A 10,656-nucleotide genomic window follows, 5' to 3' on the forward strand; every position below is an offset into this window, starting at 1 on the left:
ACCATTTATAACTTCCCTGAGCACTAAATTCCCTATATAACCAATTCTTTAAAGTTCTCTGAAACCTCTCCACAATTGCAGCCTTAGTTGTAGAAAAAGTGTGATAGTGATTAATATTTAATTTTTTCATTAGTTTGCTAAAATATTGATTGAAAAATTCTTTTCCATTGTCAGATTGAATGTTTTTAACCCCCTTTGGTAGAATGGTTTTTATGGCTTCTGTAACCACCAAACCCGTCTTATTCTTTAGTGGAGCAGCATAAGCTTTTTTAGAAAATGTATCTATTAAAGTTAAAATATATTTATTGCCAGAATTCTCTCTAGCATAGTTTTGCATATCAATTAAATCTATTTGTACAGTTTCGTTTATACCTAATACTTTAAAAGACCTTCTAATGAAATTCTTTCTTGCAGGCTTATGAAGTTCGTATGCAATTTCATTCATTTTTTATAACATCACTCTTTCCTTGTACTGTAAATATATTACCATTAGCCCCAATCAATAGATTATCTTCCATTCTTTTAAATACATAGTTTTCTGGTATATATGGTCTATTATCTATATACTTAAATCCACTCAAAGATGTGGGGTCGGCAACTAATAAATCAGGATTGTATTCCATCAAATTAAATTTTCTTCCTGCATATACAAATTTTGATCCATCATAATACATAGCTTGTGACATTAAACAAATATCATCTAAATATTCCCCCTTTGGCAGATTCCTTATAAATTGTTTTTTGGCATCCCAACATTTTTCTTTTTTATCATAAGTTATAGTCTGTTCTTTTGTAACACAGTCAGTGTCATCAACGGCGGGTTTTACACGTACTAACCTTTTATTATTAAAATCCCAATAGCCTGCTTCCATTTTTGGAACTTGTGAAACATTCACAGCATCCTTACTATCTGTACCTTCTATCAAATTGCTAAGTTTCTGTTTCTTAGCATTCCAAACACCATTCTCTGATTCTAAAAATTCATAATTATTATCATCTTGTATAAATTTACCATCTTCTTTTCGTATTAAAGTCTGTTGTAAAGTGGGCACATCATCTAAACTTTCACCCTTTTCCACATTAGTAATTTTCCGTTTTTTAGCATTCCAAACACCATTTTCTGATTCTAAAAATTCAAAATTATTATTGTCTTGTACAAATGTACCACCGTCTTTACGTATTAAAGTCTGTTGTAAAGTGGGCACATCATCTAAACTTTCACCCTTTTCCACATTAGTAATTTTCTGTTTTTTAGCATTCCAATTTTTATTCTTAGATTCTAAAAACTCATATTTAGTTTTACCTTGTAAAAATACATCACCTTTTCTAGTTAATGTCTGACCCAAAGTTGATACATCATCTACAAACTCCCCATCTTTAACATTACCAATTTTACGGTTTAAACAATTCCAACTATCGTCTTTTAAATTTAAAGTAGGTTCATGACTAGCCCTGGGTTCTGTAGGCTTATTATATGGATTATATAAACGATAAAATTTATCTATAAACATATTTTTATTTAATAAATAATTCCACTTTCTCTTAATTCCTCAATAATGGAATCTATTTCATTATCCACTCCTGAGTTACCGGCTTGGCGACTTAGCCAAAGAAGTCTTAACCTATCTACAAGCTCATTAGGATCATCCCAATAAATATAGTCTATTTTATTACCAGTCACTTGTCTCAAACCTTCACCAACAGATTTAAAAAGAGGTTTAATTATATTAAGATATTTAGTATGTCTATTACTTGAAATTGGTGCACCATCTTTGTAACTCTTTAAATGTCCATTTGTGGCTTCCAAAATCTCTTTATAATTTTGCAAATCAACCTGAGTATAATCCTCAGGTTCTTTTAAAGTTAACAACTGTCACAAGCCTTTTGTCCCCTTGTAGGTTTTATTTGCAACTGTGACATCATCATTGGCAATATCAACTTCCTTATTTCCAATAAAAAATTTATTTGCTTCTCGTCTAATACCATATGTAGTGTCTGTCATACTACTTTTACTGAGGTAATTTCCTAAATATTCTGATGCTAAAAGACCAAAATCTAATTTCTGTGGAGTGGATTGCTGTAATGGTTGTAATGGTTGTAATCTTGGTATCATTGATATTCTAGATGGAGTCATTGGGAGTATCTCCATTTGAGGCCTCTCTGTTTTGCCAATAGCTGTGATTTTTTTTAATTCTTGTAATGGCTCTATTAAAGGTTGGAATGTTTGGAACCTCTCTTCAGCCTCTAGAAACTTGCCACGTTTTAAAGCTCTATATTTCTCTCGTATTTGATTTGCAGAGTCAACCAATTCTTGTTGAATGTTTTTCATCTTTTATTTACATTTTATTTATCTCATTTGACAAAGGATTGTACTCAAACACTTTATCATGTATTATCAAACAATATGCAGATGTATTTGCTGGTACATTGTCTGCAGTTTCAATCTCTAATTTAATATCAACAATTCCTTCCTTCACTGTTTCGTTCTGTCTAGAACAGTCTATTACAATTAGTGGATATTTCTTCATAAACTCAGCCCTACTAATCATAGGATCTGGGATAGTATTATAGTAAGTCTCTCTAAACCTCATAAACATCTCATAAGCTTTAGAGACATCTCCATTTTCAAAGTCGAGATTTAAATCACTATAAGGATAATATTCAGAGTTTAAAAATACTTTGAGATTTTTTAATTTACAGTGATCAAATTCATCAGTTCTTTTTCGTGCACTATTATTCCTAGCTGTTTGGAAACCAAATATAATATACCTAGGCTTCTCTAAACTTGAAGATGTCTTTACTGACCATGTATGTCTTGTGGTATTGGGATATGATGGAAGTTCATGCAGCTCTAAACTTCTAAATGCAATTTGCAAATTTTTATTTTGCAATAACATCTTTTGTAATTGTAACTTCTCTCCATCTGATGGTATCACGTGTGGCATTACCCATTGAATTGAGTTAAGTGTAATTTTGGGAATCGTATCAGCAGTGCCACTGGCTGGAGCACTAGTGGTTGTTAATATACAATTTAAATCATTTTTGGATCTTTTCAATACCAATTCTTGTTTGACATTTACTAATACCTTATTAAAATCCTCGAATAAACCCATTAACAGCTCTAATGGCAAACATGTACTAAACTTGCCACCTTTATGGAACTCTTTTAAATTTGTGTCAGAATCAAATGCTACATTTGACAATTTAGTTGTTTTATTGTAAGAGCTCAATATTTTCATAAGACTAGAAATTCCTGGGTTTCTTACAATGTCTATTTCTTTACCTGCGACTTCGTATCTAATTTCATCAAATAAGAACGCAAATGCATTATTTATAAAATGACCTTTATCATGATTCTCAATTTCTCCCTTAATATACAGATAACTTCTACATGGGAGAGTTAGCAAATCTTGATTATTAATACATATTCGAATTTCATCAGAATTATTTATTGCTAAAGTGTTGTGGGGAACATAGGAGTGATTTGTAATTTTAACCACACTATTGTCGAATTGGGATTTCCCTGTAACGTCTAGAAAATCTTCCATTTTTATTAATAGAAAATTTTAACTTTAGTCCTATTGACTTTAGGAACCTAGCATTTTGTACACTTATAGATAAATTGTTATAAATTCTCATATCTTTTTTATATGACAAGTAATTGTAGTTTCTTCTCCGTTAAAGTCAATTGCCTTGTCGTGTTGATCGGCAAATGTAATACTGACAACATCTAAACTTCTTTTATTTACAGGAAAATATATAATATTTCTTGGAACTTCAATAATTTTGTAGCCAGGAGGAGCTTCTGGATAAAAGCTATGTATGGTGTGTGATTTGTTGCCGTTTAAATAGGACCCGTTTGCAATATTACATTTTACTCTAATCACATTTACATTATTAATGTTTATTTTATTTGTAGATTCAAACTGTACACCAGGAGTAGAAACACCTTTAAATCCCAATAAAACAGACCCTAAACATGGTTTTGTAAAATCAAACACGTGGCTAGAAAGTAATGTCGCTTTCATAGTTTTATTATTAGCTGTAAGGAAAAAGTCTGGGATTTGCTTTTGAATTTCCTTTGCAAGCTCAACCACCTCATATGTTCCTTCAGAAATTTCTATTGTAACTGGAGCATTGTGATCATAATAGAAAACATCATCACCTTCTCCAATGGTTAATTTGTTGCCTTTAAGTTGATTTAATTTTGGAATAAGCCCTTTGAATAAAAGTTTGGATTTAGTATTAATTAATGCGTCTCCATTTTTATCTATTATAACTTTAAGTTTACCATCTAATAACTGGTTTAAATCATCAACTGAGATATCTCCTTTTGGTAATGTTTTTTTCTCTACTTTATAATATGTTAAAGTATTTAGAGGTTTTTTAACATTAAATATAGAATTATAACTTTGAAAATCTACTAATCCAATTACATAATCATCATTTAATTCTATGGGAGGAAAGAACACTGACTTAAGCTCTGGCTCTGTACCTGAAAATGTTATAGTAAATGAATCCATTTTTATAAAGAAATATTTTTTATGAATGATAAACATAAAATTCCACAAATAGAACTATTTAAATCTTGTATTTGATCGGTTGTATAGAAGATTTTATATCCCTCAAAATATTTAATTACTTCTTTTGGAGGTTGGATTCCAAATGGGTCAAAATAAATTACAATATCTTTATTTTTACGATATGCTGTCCAATGTGTGCCAGATGAGCTATCCAAATTAACTATTCCGCACTCTTTTACTCTTGGTTTTAGATTTTTTAGCTCGTTTTTTAGGTACACCCCCCTGAAGTGAGGCACGTCTTTTGCGGCCTCTAACAGCTGGTAGTTGTCCATCTTTTTTATTAAATTTTAATCCCATTCCCATTTTTGCTTTTGCCTTCATCAAATTTGTCACGGCATAAGCAGCTGCTCTTTCAGCAAGATTTGCGTCCTTGGCCGTTACTCTAGTCCAAGCTAAGTCTGCTAATCTCATGTCTGCTTTGTTCCGAGCAGCGGTATCAGGATTATTCATGTAGAATATGTCATGCTCTTTACAATAAGAGTCTAGTTTATTTTTTGGAGGTACATTTTTGGCTAGATTCCCACGTATATTCGTTCCAGGTCCACAGTACTGATATGATGGTATGTGAAGTGGGAATGGAAGGTTATTTATAAGAGTATTCAATAACCCTCGACCCCTGTAAGGCTTTAGGAATAAACCTTTGCCCTTTTTACATGTTTTCTTATCATTTTTTACCATTTTTATTATATAAAAAATGTCTTTTATTCAACAAAAACATAAATTTAAAATAGTACATACTGTACTAAGGAAAATATACCAAAGAAGTTGGGTCTATTTCCTACCAATATTCGATGTGTTATTTGTGGTCCAAGTGGAAGTGGGAAGACGGTTGTAATTTACAATTTAATTGTAAGAAAGGAAGGATTAAAATTTACAAACTTATATTTAATATCTAAATCTTTAGAACAAGAAAAATATAAAAAAATAATTGAAATATTTAGTTTGTTTGACGAAGTGAAATTACACACGTTTACTGACTGTGAAATCACACCAAATGATGTAAAATCACAGTCAGTTGTTGTATTTGATGACATAAATAGTCCAAATATTACACAATTTTTCTCAATGGGTCAACACAAAAATATTAACTGTTTTTACTTGTGTCAATCTTACAGCAAAGTACACAAACATTTACGCGATAATGTAAGTTTCCTAATATTATTCAAACAAGATGATTTAAATTTAAAACATGTATATCACAATCATGTTGGTAATGACTTTTCATTTGACCAATTTAAAAATCTCTGTCATCAATGTTGGGATAAAACTAAATATGGCTTTTTCGTAATAGACAAAGAAAGGTCAAAGAATAATGGCAAATATAGATTTATGTTTGACCAATTCTATCAAGAGGATGGTAATGGTAAATAAATAAAAGACTGGAGTTTTTTAACATTTGTATTTATTATATATCTACATACATTTGAACATAACTATGTTTGATCAATTTTATAATGACCAAGCGCAAGAGTATTGATACCATCTTCCAGAATAAACCTCTTGTCATCGTCAAAGGATAGTACTTTCTTATTCATGGTCAAGGTTTGAAGATGATGATTTGTAGATTTAATTCTTGTCACATTCTCATAGTAATCTTGCCCAGTTGCAAGGCAGTTCAAATAATGTTGATGTCTGAGGAGATGTTTAACAGTGGCACCATCAGCTCCTTTAGCTTTCTTCGCCTCTAAAGCTTGCTTGTCTTCTTCATATAACCATTTTAGAGGAATGTAAGAATATAACTTTGGTCTTAAACCACAATATTCATACATAATATGACCACCTAATTCATCTTTAAACTTTCCAGTGACTTTTTTATTTTTATCAGAGTATAAGAAATGGTCTTTACTATATCCAGAGGTATCAAAATAGTGCAAGTCACATTCTATTTCCTTGTAAAAGTCCTCTGTAACTATTGCATACATTAATGAATCTGTATCTGTCATTAGAAATCTTTTATTCTTAAATTTTGACATATAATTATAGTGGAAATCATACATTATTACTTTACTAATATCCAAAATTGTCATTCCTAAATATATTGGTTTATTAAACTTTACAACTAATTTATTTAAATGTATAGCATGTAAATTGTTATCGAACTTTTTGCTACAGTCAAACCTTGGATTAGTGACATATTTTGTTAATAGTGACTCATCCTTGAGATATATGTCACGGAACTTTCGTTGATTCATAATTGTTCGACCAAAGAGACTATTATTTAACAATTTGTAAAAGTCTTTTTCGAAATCATTATTAGCACTTTTTCGTTTTTCAATATTAAAATTAATATAGGGTGCAAGCCATTTTGATTGTCTAAATTTTAAAATTCTATGGTATTTTGTAACAACCAACCCCAATTCCTCATATTTTTGTAATGCTTTATAATGTAAAATATATTTAGTTTTGTCATTTAAATTTGGTATTAATTTCCCATTCATTTTCTCTGGTGCCAATGGATAGTCATTATGTAAATCATGTAAGCTTTTATCATATTTTAAATCAACTTCTAAAATGTAACCAAACTCATAATTTTGATTGTATTTGTAGTCTATCTCATTAGTCCAACGGAATTCATCCACAGGCAGTGGCTCGCACATTGCTGTAGAGTATAGCGAGTTACAATCTAAATATATTAAATACACACTCTCTTGATTGGGATCATAGTGTTCACCCATATATCTATTATTGGCTTTAGCATAACGTGTGGAAATCATACTGACTCCTCCTCTGATTGCACTTTCTATGAACAAATGCATGTCAATATCTTGAAATAATTGTAATTTTATACCAGTCATTCTAAGACAGGCCTCCCATGTTAATCCAGGAAGTGAATACATATGTACGGGGTCAAGTTTATAATCCTTTAAACACAGGTCTCTAAAAGTCTCAAAGACATCAGCCAGTAGCAATACATCTGTTTTAAGATATAAATCATGATATTCTTGTAAATTATTTATATTAAAATGGGTCCAGACATTTTTAGCATGTTCATATTCAATGGGAGAGATATGTTCTTTAGTTAGAGTACTGTAAAATGCTTCAATTGGGGGTAGAGACTCTGCAAACTTATCTGGTCCCGTCATATATTCATAGGGAAATACGCCTTTACGTTGTAGTAGTGGATTGTCTATGAATCTAAATGTATTTAAATTGGAAGCTAATTTGTATAATGGAAGGGACAGAAAGTTATAGGAATCCAAAAACACTAAATCATCAACAGAGAATGAAATGTACTTTTCCATATCTTTGGCTATGCAATTTAATTTACGATCATATTTTCCCAAGTGTTGCATTATTAAATGTCCATCGTAATTTTTCAAGTTATGGAAGAATACTGGGATTTTCTTTGTTACTTTATAGTTTAAATTACAATCATTGTGGGCAGCTCCACGGTATCGGCCAGATGAATGACAATGATCTCGCACCCTATCAAAATATAGGGGTTTTTCACAAATATGACAATGCGTTGAGTTTTGGAAAGATGCCTCTTGTTCAGGAGTCATTACAAGAGGAATATATATCAACATTTGACGTTTAATGAAGTCATAAGTCTCAAATAACCTTTTGAAAAATACATCCATAACATTTGCACCACTATATAACTCTTCAGAAATAATCTTAGAATCTCTCACTACAACAAATGCAAATCCAGATGGAATATGGTTGTTAGAGTTTATAAAGCACTCAAAATCAGCATAAATTACAAATGGGGCTTTAAGTTGATATTTATAATTTTTAAATTGTAATGTATCTTGTTTCGACATTTCCACTCGTTGGGCATCAAAGTTTTTACAATATGTTATATGACGTTCTAATTTATCACTAGTGTAAAAATGTTGCAAACACAACTTGCAAAAATGCTTCTTATTCATATGTTTTGTAGAGTGGAACATTAACCTATCAAAATCACGAATTAAACAGTAATGTGATTTACGACCTTCTTGTAATAATAATAAATCGATGTGAGTATTACTATTTAGTTTGGTTGTTCTTAATGGATATATACATTTATCATCTTCAACCCCAAATACATTAACGCTTATATTATTTTGTCTTTCAAATTTATCTATATCAGATATTTTCACAGGATACTTTATGTTTGTCATATTCAGATGACCTATGTAGGGTGCATAGCTGGAGACTCTATTAGCATTTTCATTAGAGTTCCTTGGATATAAAGCTGCTAATACCGACCAAAGAAAACATTTATTATCATCATTTTTTATATTTAAAACTGCATGTTTCGATTTAATACTCTCTGGTGTGGGAATATATGACTTTGGAGTTAAGGGCTTGTATTTGTAAACGTGCAACTGCCAATACTTAGTATGGTCATATATCCATCCACTGCCTTGGGCTTGGTATTTGTGTATGGAAGCATCAATCTTTAAAAGTGCATTTTCAATTTGAGGCTTTAAATCTCTTTTCTCAATAGTTAAGGTAGTAAGGCTTCTAAAATCTGCAATACATTCTTTTTCATTAACTAATTGTCCACTTTGATCCATTGAATATTTTATAAATTTAATTCTCCTTACTAAAGTCCATTTTATTGGCAGAGGACAAGACTGAAGAGTATTTTTAAGTTCAGTTCTAATCGATTCACCAACAAATTCAATCATTGTATATGGACAATTATTGCAAGAATTGACATGTCTTTTAAAATGACCAACCACATTTTTCTCACAAAAATTACAATTCTTATGACTTTGTAATATATGCGATTTTAGAACCACATTATCATCACAGATTAAATCACATACCTTGCACAGTTTCACCTTCATTTGATGTACTAGCTTGTAGTGGCGGACCAAATTGCTCTTCTTGGACAGCGAGGCGGAGCAGTGTTGACAGGTCGGCATCACGCACGAGAATGAAATATCACCCGGATGCCACTTCTATATATAGGCTCGTCCCCGGTGACGTCACACGCCTGGGGATTCCCCAGTCGCATGACCGCTTCACTTGGCCCTTGTGACAGTGCCCATAAAACTATCTAAAAACGCTTATATCTCGAAAACGGCTTGAGATACGGCAAAACGGTTGAAATTCTGGCAAACGTAGTGGGTGTCAACTTTTGATTATAAACAATATTACAACATAAAAAAATCAAAAAGTAAGAAAAAAATTTAACATTATTTTATATGGGTAGGAATAAAATTTACCATGAAAAATCGTCTAAGTCCGTAAAAACTATCTAAAAACGCTTATATCTCGAAAACGGCTTGAGATACGGCAAAACGGTTGAAATTCTGGCAAACGTAGTGGGTGTCAACTTTTGATTATAAACAATATTACAACATAAAAAAATCAAAAAGTAAGAAAAAAATTTAACATTATTTTATATGGGTAGGAATAAAATTTACCATGAAAAATCGTCTAAGTCCGTAAAAACTATCTAAAAACGCTTATATCTCGAAAACGGCTTGAGATACGGCAAAACGGTTGAAATTCTGGCAAACGTAGTGGGTGTCAACTTTTGATTATAAACAATATTACAACATAAAAAAATCAAAAAGTAAGAAAAAAATTTAACATTATTTTATATGGGTAGGAATAAAATTTACCATGAAAAATCGTCTAAGTCCGTAAAAACTATCTAAAAACGCTTATATCTCGAAAACGGCTTGAGATACGGCAAAACGGTTGAAATTCTGGCAAACGTAGTGGGTGTCAACTTTTGATTATAAACAATATTACAACATAAAAAAATCTAAAAGTAAGAAAAAAATTTAACATTATTTTATATTTACCATGAAAAATCGTCTAAGTCCGTAAAAACTATCTAAAAACGCTTATATCTCGAAAACGGCTTGAGATACGGCAAAACGGTTGAAATTCTGGCAAACGTAGTGTTAAAAAAATTTAACATTATTTTATATGGGTAGCATGCATTTTATATGTGGGAGCACGCACGAGTTCGCGTGCAAACCTCACACTGTCAAGTTGATGATTTTGTGAATGGATGTGGATTTGAAATAGTAATAGTGTTATACAATGGTATTGAACATTTATATAGGCTTGTATAGGCCGAGAGCTGGATTTTTAAAAAAGTGGTCAAAAAAAGCTCACCATG

This window comes from Macrosteles quadrilineatus, unplaced genomic scaffold, assembly GCF_028750875.1.
Source record: "Macrosteles quadrilineatus isolate MER2022 unplaced genomic scaffold, UCM_ALF_1.0 Scaffold_4__1_contigs__length_99947679, whole genome shotgun sequence".
In the NCBI taxonomy this organism is placed as follows: domain Eukaryota; kingdom Metazoa; phylum Arthropoda; class Insecta; order Hemiptera; family Cicadellidae; genus Macrosteles; species Macrosteles quadrilineatus.